The 16,703-nt window shown below is 47.0% G+C and overlaps 1 protein-coding gene across 5 annotated transcripts in view; it reads right to left on the bottom strand.

Moving 5' to 3' along the window:
* Window positions 1–16,481, bottom strand: part of SPATS2L (spermatogenesis associated serine rich 2 like) — a 162,622-nt gene extending 146,141 nt beyond the window's left edge. The window contains exon 1 of one of the 5 annotated variants that reach the window (XM_044241246.1): window positions 16,415–16,481. The gene's annotated coding sequence lies outside the window, so the exon portion shown is untranslated. Of the gene's footprint in view, window positions 1–15,429; window positions 15,578–15,756; window positions 15,906–15,966; window positions 16,078–16,414 lie in introns of those variants that run through there. The other 4 variants (XM_044241244.1, XM_044241251.1, XM_044241250.1 and 1 more) reach the window with 4 other exon arrangements.
* Between the last annotated feature and the right edge of the window lie 222 nt (window positions 16,482–16,703).

The raw sequence follows: 16,703 nt of genomic DNA, 5'->3' as shown, positions 1-16,703 counted from the left end.
CTAGGCAGAGAACTCATTTTGACCCAGTCCATACCACTAAAACAAAGACGACCTTTGTATTATTGACTAAATAAATGTTTTCTTCCCGGAGGTTTGCTTTCATCAAATAATCCTATCGATGTCTTATTTCCTTTAGTTAACACCTTATTTTAATGAGATTTGATTCCAAAACATATAAGAACATACGCACACAAGAGGTACTATATTGAGGAAGCCAAGAGTTCCAGCCAAGTGTCCTATCTTTGACGTGGTACCAAGTGACATTTTGTAAAAAGCACAATGGTAACTATTCATTCCGCTAGCCTTAAAAGGATAGGCACGGACTGCATGCCAGAGTGGAGAAGCTTAAGCTTTGAAATCAGACAGCTGGCTTCAAATACCATCTCCACCACCATTATCTCTATGACCTTGGGCAAACTACTTATCTCCTCTCAGAGCTTTTTCATCTGAAAAATGGGGGTAACCGATTTGCCTCAAAGGGGTTGCAGGAGAGGTAAACAAGAATTTTGCTGTTTAAAAAAAAAAACACACAAAAAAAACTGGCATACAACCTGGTATATGAGTACACACTAAGGAACTGGTGGGTCTTTTTCCATCTAAAAACTGCCATTAGTGATTCATTTGGAATCTGTTGTCTGTGCACAAGAAATAACGTAAGGGATATCAATGCTGGTGCTCTTTATGATGGCAAAGAACAGGATATGACCTAAGCATAGGGAAATGATTACATTAAGGTATATTCATACACTGAAATGTATGCAATCAATCCAAATATTTTTCAGTAATATTTTGTGACAAGGGAAATTGTTATCCTAGAATTTAAGTGAGGAAAACAGACCAGAAAACCTGTATAATAACAGCTCACACTTACTGAGCATGGACTATGAGCCACGTACCATGGTATGCATTCTACATGCATTACCTTATTAATTCTTACAATAAACTTATTACATGCATACTATTATTACCTCCATTTTATAGAAGGAGAAACTGAAATTTCGATAGTTTGGGCAATTTACTGGCACTACATAAGAAGCATAGCTAGGACTGGAATCTCAAACTGTCTAATTTCAAAGCCATATATTTATTTATTTATTTATTTATTTGAGAGAGAGAGAGGAAAAGTGTGAGAGCATGTGGCGGGAGAGGGGCAGATGGAAAGGGAGAGAGAGAATCCTCAGGCGGACGTCCCGACACCCGGCTCAGTCCCAGGACCCTGATACCATGACCTGAGCCCAAATCAAGAGTTGGCCGCTTAACCGACGGAGTCACCCCGTCACCCCTAAAGCCCTTTTAACTACGAGGTCACACTGATTCTTCAATACAAACTCCCTAGGTCCACCAGGAGGCTACTTTAAACACAGGCAAACACGCACAAACGTAGCCACACATGCACACTCAAAGCCACACCTACACAGGCACACCAGATGCTAGCAGTGACAATCTCTGAGTGGTGAGATTTTAGCTGACTTGTCATTATTTCTTATCCATTTCAGTATCTTCTCCAAATTCAAGGAGTATGCGTTGTTTTCACAATCAGAAAAAAAAGAAGTTTCAAAGAAGAAAATGTGTGAGAGTACTTAGCAAAATGTAGGGTATTATACAAACGGTAGTATTTTTAGGAAGTGATGGTTTGTTCCTTCACTTACAGATCTGAGTTCCTGAGTGCTACTCTTCTTTTAAATGATTTTTTTCTTTCCACTGAGTCCAAGGTAAAAAATATGTAAGAAACTATTTAGAATATGAATACAACCAAATATAGGACAGGAAACACCATATGTATTCTTGACAGACATGTGAAACTGACACAAAAACTCAAAGAGCTTGTGTGTGGCGGGGGGGTGGGGGGCGGGGGCGGGGACATCTTTTCAAATAATACAGAATTTTCCGCTTAGCAAGAACACATCTATTAGTGACATGATGCCATCAGCGCATTCTCTGTCATGGTCATGTTAAGTGATACTGTCATGGAGCCATGGACGTTGACACCAGCACACTGTTTGGACATGCCTCAGCCTGATTACTGTCTATTCCAGAAGGTGTGAATCTAATGATGTGTTGGAGTGACACCTAAGGAGTGATTTCCTGTCACACCACCGATTCGTTTTCGGAGCAATGATTCTATAAAGAGAACTGAATGATGGACAAAAAAGCAATTGCTTTGAACCAAACAAGTTCAAATTATAGACGAGGGATGAATTTATTTTACAAAATTGTTTTTTTAAATTAAACGAAAAGTAAGAGTCTTTAGGTATGCTTCCAGACCATTTTTCAAAAGAAAAACTGATTAATACCATCTAAAAGTGACTCCAAATTAATCGTGTCACTTCATAATAGAGGTCCTATGATTGGCATTACGTGGACCAAGAGTGATAGCATTACTGAGGCATTTGACTAAATTACTTCCTGACTCTATCCTCTTAGGCAGTCTGGGGAGAAAGAAAATGCAAGTCAAAGATTATCAAACTGGTTAAAAGGAAAAAAACAAAACAAAAAAACCTAACAGAATTCACATATTGATGCCAAGTCTCTTGTAGAAAGTCACAGGGCTGTCCCGGTCGACATTTGATCAATGAGAGAGAAAGTATAATCCTCAAACGTGTAATTAGTAAGTGAAAGAAGTACCACTAATAAATTGAATTTTAAAAAATTAGAACTCAAAAATGTCTTGTCAGAGAAGAAAAATGATTCGACAGAAAGAGACAATATGTAACAAGGATAAATGTAAAATCGTCCACCCGGGGTCACATAATTAACTGCACAAGTTCAGAGTGAGGGAGACGTGGCTTTGGAGTAGCTGTTTTAAAAAAAGACTTGGAAATTTTATTTGACTTTGGACATAAACCAACAACGTGCTGCCCTAGATTTAAAATGGAGGCCAACAGCATATTTGACTGGATTAACAAAAGAAGGGTGTGCTGAAGGAGTTTGTTTCCTACCGCTTAGAGAACTCGGGAGCAGGGTGTTGAGTTCAAGATCCTTGCTTTGCACAAGGCATGGGCGGCGCGGTGGGAGACTAGAGGAGCGACGGCAGGATGGGAGCTCTCAGCCCAAGGAGCTGGGACCCCACGTCTGCCCGAAAAGAGAAGGTCCGATGGCTGTGGTCAAGTATTTGAAGACCTACTACGAGAAGGCGGTACTCTGGGGCACCCCAAAGGATAAACGGAGGCAGATTTCAGCATTTTCATCGGCCTGTGCTTCATAGTGAGTCTGGTCCAACCACACACAAGACAGGGTCCACATCTAAAGGAGCTTCAGAAATATTGCGGATGACTGTCAGCACAATTCCTCAGCACAGAAAAATTGGGAAGTCCTCATTCCTGGCAGGGTTCGAGTGGCAGCTGGCTGACTAGGAATCCTGCATTTGGGGGGGAATTTGGAAAAAAAAATACAACACAAAAAAACATAGCACCCACTATCCCTTTGCAACACACATCCTATGCTTCTAATTTCACATTCGTAACTTTCATGAAGACAGTCCTAGGGCATTTATGTAAGCAATATCTAACTATGCCTGCCTTGATAAATGAGAAATAACTATAAATTTAAATGCAATCTGGAAGAGTCCAGAAGGTGAAATTCTACCAAAGTTCGGAAATTATAAATTAATGTTGTCATGGCAACCCTAGCTGATATCATCCCGTGCGGCTGAAACAGTTCTTGCTCTGGGACTATCAAAACAATAAATGGGTTTATATATTCTATGTCACAAACCGGCACTCAATAATATTTTTAATGCTTTCATTTTTTAATTTTTGAGGCCGTGGATTTGCATTTTTCTCCTTGAGCATTCGCTATTTTCTCATGACCCTACACTGAGGCTCTGGTGTTATGGCGGGGTTGCCAACTGCATCCAGAGTCAAGGAAGTCACGGGGAGCCCCGTGCATGCACTGAATCCAGCCAGCCGTGCACACTTCACAGGCGAAGTAAACAGAAAGGACAGAGACTTCCTAGATCAGGATGTTAGGAGCCGCAATAGCCAGAATAACATCTTCCACTTTCCTCCTAAAAACTACAAGGCTGCCCACATTCCTATAATAAACACTCATCGATCAGAAGTGGCAATATGTCAGATCAGACCATCTCACTTCTGTTTATGGCACTTCAATTAAATGGGTTTTCTCGGTTCTGTATTAGCAATCACTGTAATGTATGAAAGCCAGCCCACACTGAGAACATTATTGCCTCCAATCAAAACCATTCTTCCCTTAGTACACTAAAGCTCTTCCCCCTTCTTATAAGCAACAAAGATGACAACAAAAGAACTTCCCAAACACCCACAGTTAAGGAAAGAACAGCTCCAACAAAGTAAGTGTGAAATCTGTCCCTGGTGTCTAATTTGTCTATGAGTCTTCCTTTTCACGGTATTTTAGTGACTTCCTTTATTTGTAATTTATCAGCAAAGAATAGAAATAAAAGTTTATTTTGATGGCAGCGCACCTGGCTATTCAGAGATCTAAAGACTTGCTTTGTTTTTTCTTACGTTATCCTGGCAGAGGATGTAAACATGCCCTTTTTCCAAGCCTTCGTGCTGTCCTCGTCATCTCAGATGAATGCTTGCACAGATGCAAACCATCAGGTAGGACTGCCCTTGAGCGAAAGGTGAAGGCAACTTCCTTGTGGTCCTTTTTCGCCCCTGATAGGGGAGATCTGGGCCCTGCAACTCAGATTGCTTATCTTCCTCCTTATCAGTCACAGGGAAGGGTCCATCCAAGTATTCAGCTGAAGGAGCGCGTGTCCAGCACGTGTAAGTTACCACTTCCCTAGCCTTTGCATTTTAGGCCCTGCCACTGGGCTCTTGATGTCTCCTTTTGTCTAGTCACAACAAAACATGTAGGTATCATTGATTTCACCTCATATATAAGAAAACTAAGACTCAGGAGGATTAAATAATTTAAATAATTTAGACAGCCAATTACATAAATCAAAACCAAGTCTTTCAAGCACCAAATTTGTCCTCTTTTTTCTGATAAGCACTATTGATCTTAGGAAAGGGAACAGAGTTTGTATGTAGGCTTTCACATACCAGAGAGCAGGAGAGAGAAGCTCTTGCTATCTGGAGGGCCCTTTCGAGCAGTATGGATTCTGAAATCGCACTGTGAAGGCTGCTACCTTTCTTGGCTACACAGGAGACCAGCCTTCCCACTGGAGACAAAGAAGTGGATGTATCATAATTTAGAAAAAGCCTTCCTCGTCTCTCCACAAGTTGCACGTAGGTACAAATGGGATCCAGAGACCAGGAGGGCAGCTCATTAGTAAGCAGTGTTTGGTGTCAGGGGTCTAGAACCAGGTAACAGCCAGTATCCAGGCAAGCTGTCAAACTCGCTGAGTTTCCTGCCCACTACTGGCCGGTGTCGGTACTGAAGAAGCCTGGAAAGGAGTAGCGGAGACTCAGCCTAGGACTTGTAGCTCGGCAGTAAGACTACTGTCCTAAGGAAGCTGGGATAAATCTGATGGGACCCTTACCTAAGGCAATCTGGGTTTCCTACACTAAACACAAGGCAGGGACCTGGGAATGAGGGAGACAAAGGGAAACCTAGGACACAAAGTGAAAACGTGGTTACCCGAGAATGAGGCTGAGTTATGGCTTTCTAGGTAAACTGCCTGGGCAAGGCAAACTGCAGAGCCAATCCCACAAGGAGTCCGTAAGGAATGGATGCCAGGGAGCTGGGACCCTTCTGCAAATGGCCTAAACTGGTCCCAGATCCTGCACATGGGAGAGCAATAACCACACCGACTTGGTCACCATTTTCTCAGGCCATTTTCTGTAGATCTATGCCTTTTGAACTTTTATTTTTAGCACATGAAACTCTCTCCTTAGAAGAATCTTAGACACATGCCTAGTACGTAGACACAGGTAAAAACAACTGCTCAGGGGGACTCTTCCCTGAACCAAAGGGGGGCTCGACAGAACACGATCTGCAGACAACTAGGAGAGAAGGCGCTGAGTCACTCTGCCTATCAGACTTCACTGGAATCTGATCCTGCTAAATTTTTCCCATGATAGTCATGGTTTCTTGCCCACACCTCCAGGTTTCTCCCTCCTGCCCAGCCCGAAAAGCTCTGGTTTTCCTACCACTGGTCGGCTTTTCGACTGTGAAAACATAAAGCTCTGCATATCTCTTAGGACACAACATAGTACCTTCTGGGTCTTTCAGAGAGTCCATGGGCCCTTCTTCCAAGCCTCGGGGGCCAACTGATCCCTGATGGCTGCCCTCGGTATCTCAAGGGCTCTCGCAGCTGTTGTCATATGTACTGTTAAGGGTCGAGACCCACTGGTTCACTAGTTTGTCCAGGATCCTAGAGCTAGACAGTGGGGGAGCTGGGCCTTAGACCACTGGGAAAGATCAATGGCAGGATGGGGTGTCTCAGGGTCCTAGGCAAGACTCTAGATGCCACACAAGTTGGGGGCCTCTCGGGAATGTGCCTCCACTTACCTTTCCCTTGCTCCTACTGGCTATCTCATACCTTCCCTCTGGCACACAAGCATCCCTCCCACTCACAAGGGCGCCTGGGTAGCCAAGGAAGACAGATGTGCTATCATCATGATTTCAGCACCGTGCACACTGCTTGTATGACTCCGGGCTGCAGCCTGCGCAATCTGTCTCTTTGATTCTGAATCTTATCTACAGCACTGGTATCTCTGGATTTAAGAATGGAGCAACAGCTGCTTTTTTGTACCTGTAGGGCTGACTTAATCATTCAAAGAGCTCAGGGGCTTGGCTCATAGAGGATGTATCTCCTGGGAATGAAGAGCTGTTCCCTAACGATGCTGTCCAATAGAACGACGATGCAAGCCACACAGGTAATTTGAATTTTTCTAGTAGCCATGGTTTAAAAAAAAAGGTAAAAATAAACACGTGAAATTATTTCAATAATGTTTTATTCAAACTGCTATATACGAAAGATTTGTTTCAATATGTAATCAATATCTGAATTTGTTAACGAAATATTCTACATTTGTTTTCTCACACGGAGTCTTTGAACTGGGGCATATTTTACTCTCACGTCACATCTCAATTTTGACGGGCCGTACTGCAAGTACTCGAGAGCCACACGTAGCTAGTGGCTGCCGTACTAGAGAGCACAGTTCTAGAAGCTCTTCTCTGTTCCCATCCTTCCTCTCATTTCTCTCCTGTAACAACTCCTTTCCTCAAGTAGGGATGCTCGGAGCCCGGGCAGGGACCAGGATCATTACAGAAGACTTTGATACACACGAAGGGAGAACCCAGATCACAAAGGAGCTTTTGTGCCATGCTAGGGAGCTTAGATTTTATCCTGGAGAAGCAGTGACTCTGCTGAAGGGTTTTAAGCAGCAGAGAGCCGTGATCAAATTTGCCTTTTAGAAAGGCAGCAGTGTGGGGCACGGATTGGAGGCAGGCCAGGCAGAAGGCAGAGGGGCCGGTTATGAGGCCACTGCAGTGATCTCCAGAGAAGTGAGGAGGCCCTGAACCAAAGCTGTCATGGTGGCACAAGTTCCAGACAGGCGAGGGCAGATTCCAAAGCCTCTGAGAAAGACGGTTTCGACGGGGCTTGGTGGTCAGAGAAATGGAGGGGTTGAGGAAGAAGGAGGAATCTAGAACAACTCCCAGACTGAAAAATTGGTGAAGTGGGTTTCATTGATTCAGAGAGAAACTACATTAGGAATAGGCCGCAGGGGAAATCAGGAGAGAGGAATGACTCGGAAAACGGGTGGGCCAAGTTTCAAGGAGCAGAGACCGATCACTAGGGTGCACAGGTCAAAAATCAGAAGAGAATCCTGGACGATGGACCTGCCAGCGTGAAAGTCAGAGGTGGCCGTCATGAGAGGACAGGGCTGTGGGGGCCTATGGAGAAAGAGTAGAAGGGGAGGTACAGGTGCTATGTAAGAACCGATCCTCCTACTGCTAGGAGTGGGATGGAACCAACCAGACCACGAGGGAAGGGCCAGGGAGATTCTGCTGGAGACTTGCGCATGTTAATGCACTGAAAAAGAAGTTTTTTCCTCTGGTTGAGCCCAGAGGAAAGGAGAGGTACGAGAGCACGGTCCGCAGGGAAGCAAGAGGGGATGGTGTCCAGAAAGATTAGGCTCAATAAAGGTAAGGAAAGGTGTAAGGAAGATATAAGGAAGATATAACATTACTGTTGTGAAACTATTTTTCCTTACTTAGGAATAGAAATGAAATATAATTATATAGGAAGGCTTTTTAAAACTAGTACTGCATATCATGTATAAAATCAGATAAATGCTGAGCACAGAAGTCACTTGTTTCCTGGAGCCTCAGATCTGTGGTCTTGGTATATATTTCCCCTACCTTTGTGCTTTACCTAGATCACCTTGGTTGCTCGGGAGAGCGAAAGCGGCTCTCTATAGCTTGTGGGCTCTCTGGTTGGTCAGTGTCTGTGCTGAACGGATAGGTAAACATTTCAGTATCCCCACGAATTATCTGGCAGAGCAGTGTTGAGAAAAAAGCCCGGGCTTGGGGGGGACCAGGCACCAGACAGATTCCTCTGCCATTTCCCAGCTTTGCAGATTCAATCAAGTTATGTAATTTCCCGGACTTCTGTGTTTCTCTCTCTCAAAAAGATACCTAATCCCTACTTTGCAAGACCACCACGAGGTTTAAATGAGATGATCAGTAAATGATACCTATTACGATGGTGGTAATTGTGTTCACTTTGTTCTGAATTTTTAGAATCAGGTGCCGCTGCTCATGAAACTGTACTTCGCAGCGATCAACATCTTGAGGCCTGAAGAGAACTGAACCACCAATCCTAGTGTTTGGAAGGCCCCTAAACATCCTAATGGCCGCAGGCACCTGGATGGCTTAGTTGGTTAAGTGGCAGACTCTTGATCTGGCCTCAAGTCGTGAGCTCATGGGTCCAGAGACTGAGCTCCCCCTCGAGCCCCACGCTGGGCTCCACACTCGGGAGTCTGCTCCAGGAATCTTTTCTTCCCCTCTGCCTCCCCATCCCCACTCACTCTCAACTGCTCGCATGCTCTCTCTCTCTAAAATAAACGAATCTAGGGGCGCCTGGGTGGCTCAGTTGGTTGGGCATCTGCCTTTGGCTCGGGTCATGATCCCAAGGTCCTGGGATCAAGCCCCACATCGGGCTCCTTGCTCAGCGGGGAGCCTGCTTCTCCCTCTGTCTGCTGTTCCCCCTGCTTGTGCTTGCTCTCTCTCCCCCTCTCTTGCTTGCTCTGTGTCAAGTAAGTAAAATCTTCTAAAAAAATAAGTAAATCTTTAAAAAATATATTAAAATCCTAATGGCCACCCAATGTTCGTGTCCTTTCTTCATCACAGTACATACTCCGTCTTGGCCCTCAGACACCTGACATCTGTTCGACACCGAACTCGCTGCTCAACCTTTCTAAGCTTTGATATTGCCCTACAGTAAAAGGGGATAATGAGGGTTTGTACTTGAGAGCACTGTTGTGAGGAAAAAAGGAGATAAGGCATGTATTTAAATGAGACACTGCCTGTTACAGCCTGTGCTTGGATATATTTTACATGAGGGGTGGGGGATGGGGGGCCTTAGCCACCTCATGAAACAGCACAACCCTTAATAGGACCACCTTTCTTAGCTGACCCCAAATATGTCCTAGGTTTGTAGTTTGTGGGGGTAGCTCTACAGAATCAGAACTAGGGTTCTAGAGAATGGCACGTTTCTTCCTTTACCGAGCTCTCCTGGCTGCACTGGGCAGCGCCTCACAGCCGGCTGGCTCCTTGGGGCCAGACCTCTCCCTGCATAGAGTACTATTAAAGTTTCAACCTTCAGCCCTGTTTCCATAATGCAGGAGACCTTTCGCGGACCTTTCGCGTGTTCTGAACAAGCTGGATGCTACCCAGGAATGCACTGGTTATATTGCTTACAAGATTTATTTTGGGCTTTATATCATGGTCAGTTCAGCACTTGGCACCAAAAGTAATTATCGCAGGGATCTGTATATCCTTCACGTTTCATTATTGAACACTGCAGCCCACCAAGGCCCGGGGGAGCTCCAGTGGGGGTTCAGCTCAGGAGCAGGGGCAGCGACACTGGGCACTGATGTTACAGTCGCAACTCGAGAATGCCTGGCCCTCCCTACCCCCACCCCACCGCCACCATTCCCCTCCCCCCATATTCCCAATAACAGCTTCTGAAATCTTTCAATAACAAGCCCAGGCAACTGTCACTTTAGAAAGGACCCACCGCCTCCCAGCAAAAGGAAAATCTTCCCTTCTGAGCTCTCTCAGACCTTTGTTTCCGGGTTACATGTGTCATTTCTCCTGTTAAGACTATAAACTCCTTCCTGGCAAAAACAGGGTCTTGGATAAAAGGAGTCTCATTGCAAGTTTAAAAGAACTGAATTCTATCCTGAATACAATATGGTGATGTGGCAACTTCCCCCTACCTTACCTTTCATCCCTGGATGGATCCCCAGATGAATTTTTTTTTTTTTAAATTTACAAGGAAGTTTTAAAATGAGAAGGCTGGGCAGCCCCTGCAGTACAGGGGATTTTATGGTCGATTAGCTGAACTTGAATTTAACTGAGGACTCCAGCCTAATTGTTTTAGGTATAAAATCCTGGCATAAAGCCTGAATGCTTTTATTTTTGCTCGCTACTGAGACCCATCACTCCACCTTAAAATAACGACAGCCTCCTTAATTCCAACTCACAACTGCCAGCCTCCATCATTATCTCGACTCTGGAAAATGCCGAGGCCTCAGAATCTCACAGCTGATGAATGGAGAGGCTGATTAGAACCACGGAAGAAAAATGGGAAAAAACTCCTTGACAGATGTCTCCTTCAAATGCCTGTCCCTTTTATTTCTAATGTCAACATTAATTTCTATGTTAACAAATATTTATTGAGGTCATGACTAGGTGTCAAGCTGCAAGCTAGGCTCTGGGGACATAATGGTGAGCAGGACACAGGCAGTATCAAACCCCATCATTTACAAAAAACTCACCCTTACAGGTCATTGATTCTACTGGTACACTTTCAAGAGTTTGCTATGCCAGAGCCCTGTAGATGGTTCAAGGACAGCATACGGGGTCCATCAGTGCCTTCAAGGAACTTGCAGTCTAGTTGGAAAAGCAAGATGAAGCATATAATGGCAAAGGAGAGCATCTGATGGTCTAAAGGGATGGTGCGGACAAACGGGCAGAAGAAGAAACCAATGAGAAATGTGGTCAGGCCGACTTTAACTTGGAGATGGTTGTTAGGTTAGAGGAAATAGGAAAAGGTGTTCTAAAAGGCAGAGCATGAACAATAGGGTACACAGTCATCTTAGAAGGGCAGTGAGATCCAATTACCAGGAAGAGATGTTCATGTTGGAAAGAAGGAGAAAATAAAGTCAGTAAGTCAAATTTGGGCAAGACTGTGGAGTATATTAAAACCTGGTTGAGAGGTGGGACTGAAGTTGGGGGTCGGCAGGAGGCACATGGAAAGAACTTGAACTAGGAGAAAGAACACTGGTTTTTTAATCAGATAAACCTGAGGTCAACACAGCCTTCCTGCAAGACAGTCCTTGGACAGGAGTTCTAAGGAGAAGAGTTTAGGACGGCTGATGTGCAAGCACGCTTAGTGGGAGAACTCATTAACTAAGAGACCAAGACGTAGGCTGCTCTAATCATCCTAGAACAGTGATGGCCAAGGACCAGAGCCATCGGGGAAAATGAGGAATGCGGAGATGTAGGTAGGGACTGGCTCAGAGAAACTGTTACAAACTATTACAGGTCTTGATGGAGTTTTACTGAGGGAATGAAAGGAAGAGGAGTCAGGTATGGTCCCTGGGTCTCAATTCTGGGTGATGAAGAGAATGCTGGGTATCCAAAAAAGGGAAGTCTTTTTATTGTGAAAGGAACAGGGTTAGCAGAGGATCTGAAAGGTCTGTTATCAGCCACACAGCCTTTAGTCTCACAGCAGGACACCTGCCAGGAAAAGTCTATTAAACAGGTGCATAAATGGGAACAGTACTAGAGATAAAAATGTACATGTTGTAAGAATAGCTAACACCATCACATTTAAGAATATTTTATTAGAAAATAAAAATACTCACTATTAAACAAAAATAATGAGTCTGATATAAATAGTAGAAAGAAATACATTTTCGTAGACTGTTTCTTAGTGCTGGTACTTAGGGGATCCTATCCATTACCACAACACTGAACGAATAAACTTCTGTAGAAATTCAACATATGGCCTATTTACATAACAAGCATCACAACTCCAAATTAGCCATTTTGATGTGTCAAGGAAATAACACCTTCATAGCAGACTACTTCAAAAAAGGAAGAAAAAAAGAAAGGTTTGTTTTTCTTTTATAATTATGTATACTGGGTTTTTAACTGTTTGTATCAGGAAAATCATATTTTAATTGTGTGATTACACTTGAAGGCAGAACAGTGATGGAATGAACTGATTAGCTGAATTATGTACACTCATTCAGAAATCAATAAACAGACTCCATCACTTCTATCTTTCCGTATCATATAACTGCCCTCATGTTCTGTGCCATGCTGATAAAAGCGACTATTCTCTGTGTACAAAAATTGTTAACAGTCCTATGATTCCATTATCAGAGTCAGGAAAGTGTCTACAGAAGATGACAGGGCAATATCTATCTATTACGTACAAAACCCACTCCACTTTCATCAATGGCCAGACAGGTGGTGGCAGCTTGGATCTTGGATCTTACTAAAAGCAACCTCAACTTCTTCCATTTCATCAAACCTATAACCAAAAGTTCTTGTCCTGGCTCCCACCATGGGATGCTGATTAAGACTGTGTAAAGATAATAGAAGAAAGAGACCACCAAGGCGCCTTTCATACATACACCATAAATGACTAGTCATGGTTAATGCCAGTACAATTGTATGATCATAGACTGAGAAACTGATAGAACCAAAAATGAGACGACTCTAAAGCTTCACTTCTTATGACAAGTATTTCCATCTGCACAGCAAAATTGATCTACGAGATGCTTCCGACTGGCAGCACTTCAGAGACTGCAATGATGTGGCCTAAGCATTTTCTTTCCCTGATCATTATGAAGCGTAAAACAGCTTCACAAGCCCACAGACAGCCATCCCCACAATGGCCACTTAAAAAATCAGTGGGAGCATAGAAACCATCAACTTAAGACTTTCATTAGGGAGCTCCCTAAAACGACATGAATACAAAAGAAGTTTATCATCCTGCCTGTCTAGATTAGTATGTTAAATTAAGTTGATTCCTAGGAAATAATTTAATATTTTCAGAGGCGGGCATTAAAGAGAGAAAGAAAATTGGCAATATACTCCTTTGCCAGATGTTGAGTTTTTACTATCCTCTTAAATATTCCCTGCATTCAAGTGATTTGTATTTTTATGCAAATTCTCCTTGGGGGCTAGGCTAGTCGTGTGTGTGTGTGTGTGTGTGTGTGTGTGTGTGTGTTTAAAGACACACAGGGGGGCGCCTGGGTGCCTCAGTCCGCTAAGCTTCTGCCTTAGGCACAGGTCATGATCCCAGGGTCCTAAGATCCAGCCCCATGGGGCTCCCTGATCAGGGGGGAGTCCGCTTTTCCCTCTCCCTCTGCCTCTCCCCACTGCTTATGCTCTCTCTCTCTCTCAAATAAATAAAATCTTCTTAAAAAATAAAGCCATACAGATACAGAATTTGACATATTTTACATTCTCTTCCTTCATAAAACAGGTTTTAACAAAGCTTGAGTTTAATCCAAAACACTAGAGACCGCAGCCATATTTGCCATGTTCAAACAGAAAATCATTCCCAAAGTTGATTTTCTTCAGTTAAAGATCCAATAAATACTATCATACACATAGTTTTAAGCAGTACAGTTACTTGATAAAACTGTCCCCATGTATACAACACACTGCTTTCCAGTTAAGTGTCCGTTTTAAAAAGCCAATGAATTACTTTATCCAGAAGGCAATCTTAGTCTTTATTTTCAGAGTATCTTTCACAATAATTGGATTTGTTACTTGAATATTCTTTTTTTTCTTCAGAATGAAGCAATTTTGACTTCCTGTCCCTTCCTGTCCCCCTGCCATCTTGCCCATCTGCTTAACCCCCAGAAAACAAAATCAATCAGAACGGCAATGAATTGTTCCTCTAAGACAAACTAAAACGATGCCATAAAGGTCACACGACAATACTCTTTCAAATCCTGGAATAAACCTCTTAATCTGCATAGGTTCTAAAATTGCGGAGACTTTTTTTTTTCCTTACTTTTGACAGGACAGGCAAAAGCTTTTAACATAACATTTAAATTTTGTGTCAAAAAGCAAAGGAAAAATATTACATACAACGTTTTATGTAAGGAAAGGGGCTATGTTTGAAGTTCAAGGTTTTTCACCAGTTCTCGAGCTGCAGAGTCTGTAAAGGAAAGGAAAACGCTGTACAGAAAGAATCTCCAGTGTCAGGTCTCCAAAAGCTTGACGACGCTCAAACCAGGACTGCTGGGAACTGAAAGCTCACGAAGTTCACAAACACCCCCCCCCCCCGCCGACCCTCCCCCGACCCCGGGGAAGCCTCTACTCGCGAGGATGCGAAGCCGCGATCGCATCTCTGCCCAGGTGAAGTCTCAGCCCTTCACCGCCCACGTCTGCCGCAAGGATTAACCGGACAGCGTGCGGGCGAGCAGGGCCGATCTCCCGAGACACGCCAAGTCGAGGGTGCCGAGGGCGCCAAGAACGCTCTCCGCGCCTCCGCCACTGCCCCGCCGGGGGCTTCAGTCCGCCGCCCGGTCCCGAGCCCCCGCCGCCGCCCGCGGACGCCGGGTCAGCCCGCCCAGACGCGGCGGCGCGACCGCTTCGTCCCGCGGGCCGAGCGCCCGGCGTCCGTCCGCATCGCCCCGCCTGCCACCGCGGCGACTGAGCGGCTTGCCGGGGGCCAGCGCATCCCGCTCCCGCCCGGCGCCGCGACGCGGGCGAGGGCGGGCTCGTCCCGGCCGAGGCGGGCGGCTCCGCGGCTCGGAGCGAGGGCGGCGGGCGGCGGTGGGTCTCCCCCCGCTCCGCGCGTGGAAGGGGGCGCTCGCACCGGGGCGGGCAGGCGAGGCACCGCGGCCGATTCAGATCCGGGGCGGGCGGGTCCACGTCGGAGCGCGGCGGCCACACGCTCGTCCCAGGCGCGCAAATGTGCGCCCGACCCGGCGCCTCCTCCCGCCCGCCCGCTCTCTCGCTCGCGCCGGCCTGAGAAAGGAAGGACGCTGACCTCCGCGTCCGGTCCGCGCCGCCGGCCCGCGGCGGCGCCGAGCGGGGGCCACACCCAGCGCCCCGGGAGGCGACGGGGGCTGGGCGGCCCAGGCTGCGGAACGCGCGGCCGGGGCCGAGCCTCCGTCCCGGTCGCCCAGGCCCCGCCGCGTCCGCCTGAGCCCCGCATCCCGGCCCCGGCCCGCCGCGCGGGGGTCGGGCGGGGGCGGGGTCCCGGGCGGCGGCGACCGGGAGTCCCGGGCTTACCTCTGTGCGGATCGCCGGCCGCTCTGTCCCGGGCCGGGGGACGGCGACCGGGGGCGCGGTCGCCGGGGGAGGCGCGGCGGCTGTGGCGGTCCCAGCGGCGCGGAGGGCGGGCCGAGCGGGAGCCGCTGCCTGGGCCGCGCGCCGTCCGGAGCTCGCCCCGTGCTGCCGGCGCTCGCGGCGGAGGGCGCAGCCAGCTCGGCCCGCGGACTGGATTCCTTCACTGACACAACTCCGGATCGGCCGGCTCCACGCAGGGACACTCCCGCCCCTCGCAGGCTGCCCCCGCCCGCCGGCCGCGCGGCCAGCCCGCCCCTCCGTGTCACTCACCCGGGCGCACACACCCCGAGCCGGCGCCCCTCGCTCCCGCTCGCACACACAGAGCTGCTCACGCCTCCCTCGGGTTTGGTATCCGCTCGCACGCACGTTCTGACACAGATGCCTTCGCTCCACACGCCCTCCCTAGCTCCTTTTCCCACCCCACTTTCTAGAAGAATCCCCGTTCAGCTTCCGCACTTTGCTCGCTTGCCCCACACCTACCTCCTCGCCTTCCCCCGAACCGCCACCTCACTTCAGCGGCCCCTGCTCTTCGGAGAGGTTGTCACCGCCCGCACGTGTGGCAGGAGAGTCGTCCTCCCACACCCGGGAGGGTGGACTTTGCCCCTCCGCCCCCTCGCCCCCCACCCCCGCCCCCAGCACTGTCTCCGAACGCAGGCTGCTTCTCCTTTTAGAAGGTAGTCATGCTTTCTGGTCCCGAGCCAGGCTCGAAATGTAAACACAGAGAGCCGGTTTCCAAATGACCTGAACAACGAGGCGCTTAAAAAGTCCTGGGGCTCCGATCTGTGCTCAGATCCCGGCGGACCCGGAGCGCTCCCGCCCCTCCCCGTCGCGGCCCGCTCACAATGGGCTCCGGGAGGATGCGTTACTCGAACGCGTGTAATGACCGAGTTCCAGATCGACACCTGGGCATCGGCCCACGGATTTCTACCTGGGAGTGCAGGAGTCGGGAAAGTAAAGGCAGTTTCTCAATCAGTATTCATGATGCAAGCACTTCAGATAACACAGCTCTTCCAGAGGCAGGAGAATGAAATGCAGGCAGCACTCCAGTTTATTTTTTTGAAAAGGGTGACTTCTTAGACTCCTTTTTTTTTTTTTTTTAATACTAGTGTTTCTCAGCGGCTCCTTGGATGTCAAAGCCCCTTACAAATATCAGACCAAGGTCAGTGAATGTCTCTCACGCTCCAAACTCTAAGGGGTTCCTGAGTGTACGTCAGAAT

Source organism: Neovison vison, chromosome 3, assembly GCF_020171115.1.
Source record: "Neovison vison isolate M4711 chromosome 3, ASM_NN_V1, whole genome shotgun sequence".
In the NCBI taxonomy this organism is placed as follows: domain Eukaryota; kingdom Metazoa; phylum Chordata; class Mammalia; order Carnivora; family Mustelidae; genus Neogale; species Neogale vison.
Note: the sequence above shows the minus strand (reverse complement) of the source record. Positions and strands in the feature narration are given on the sequence as shown.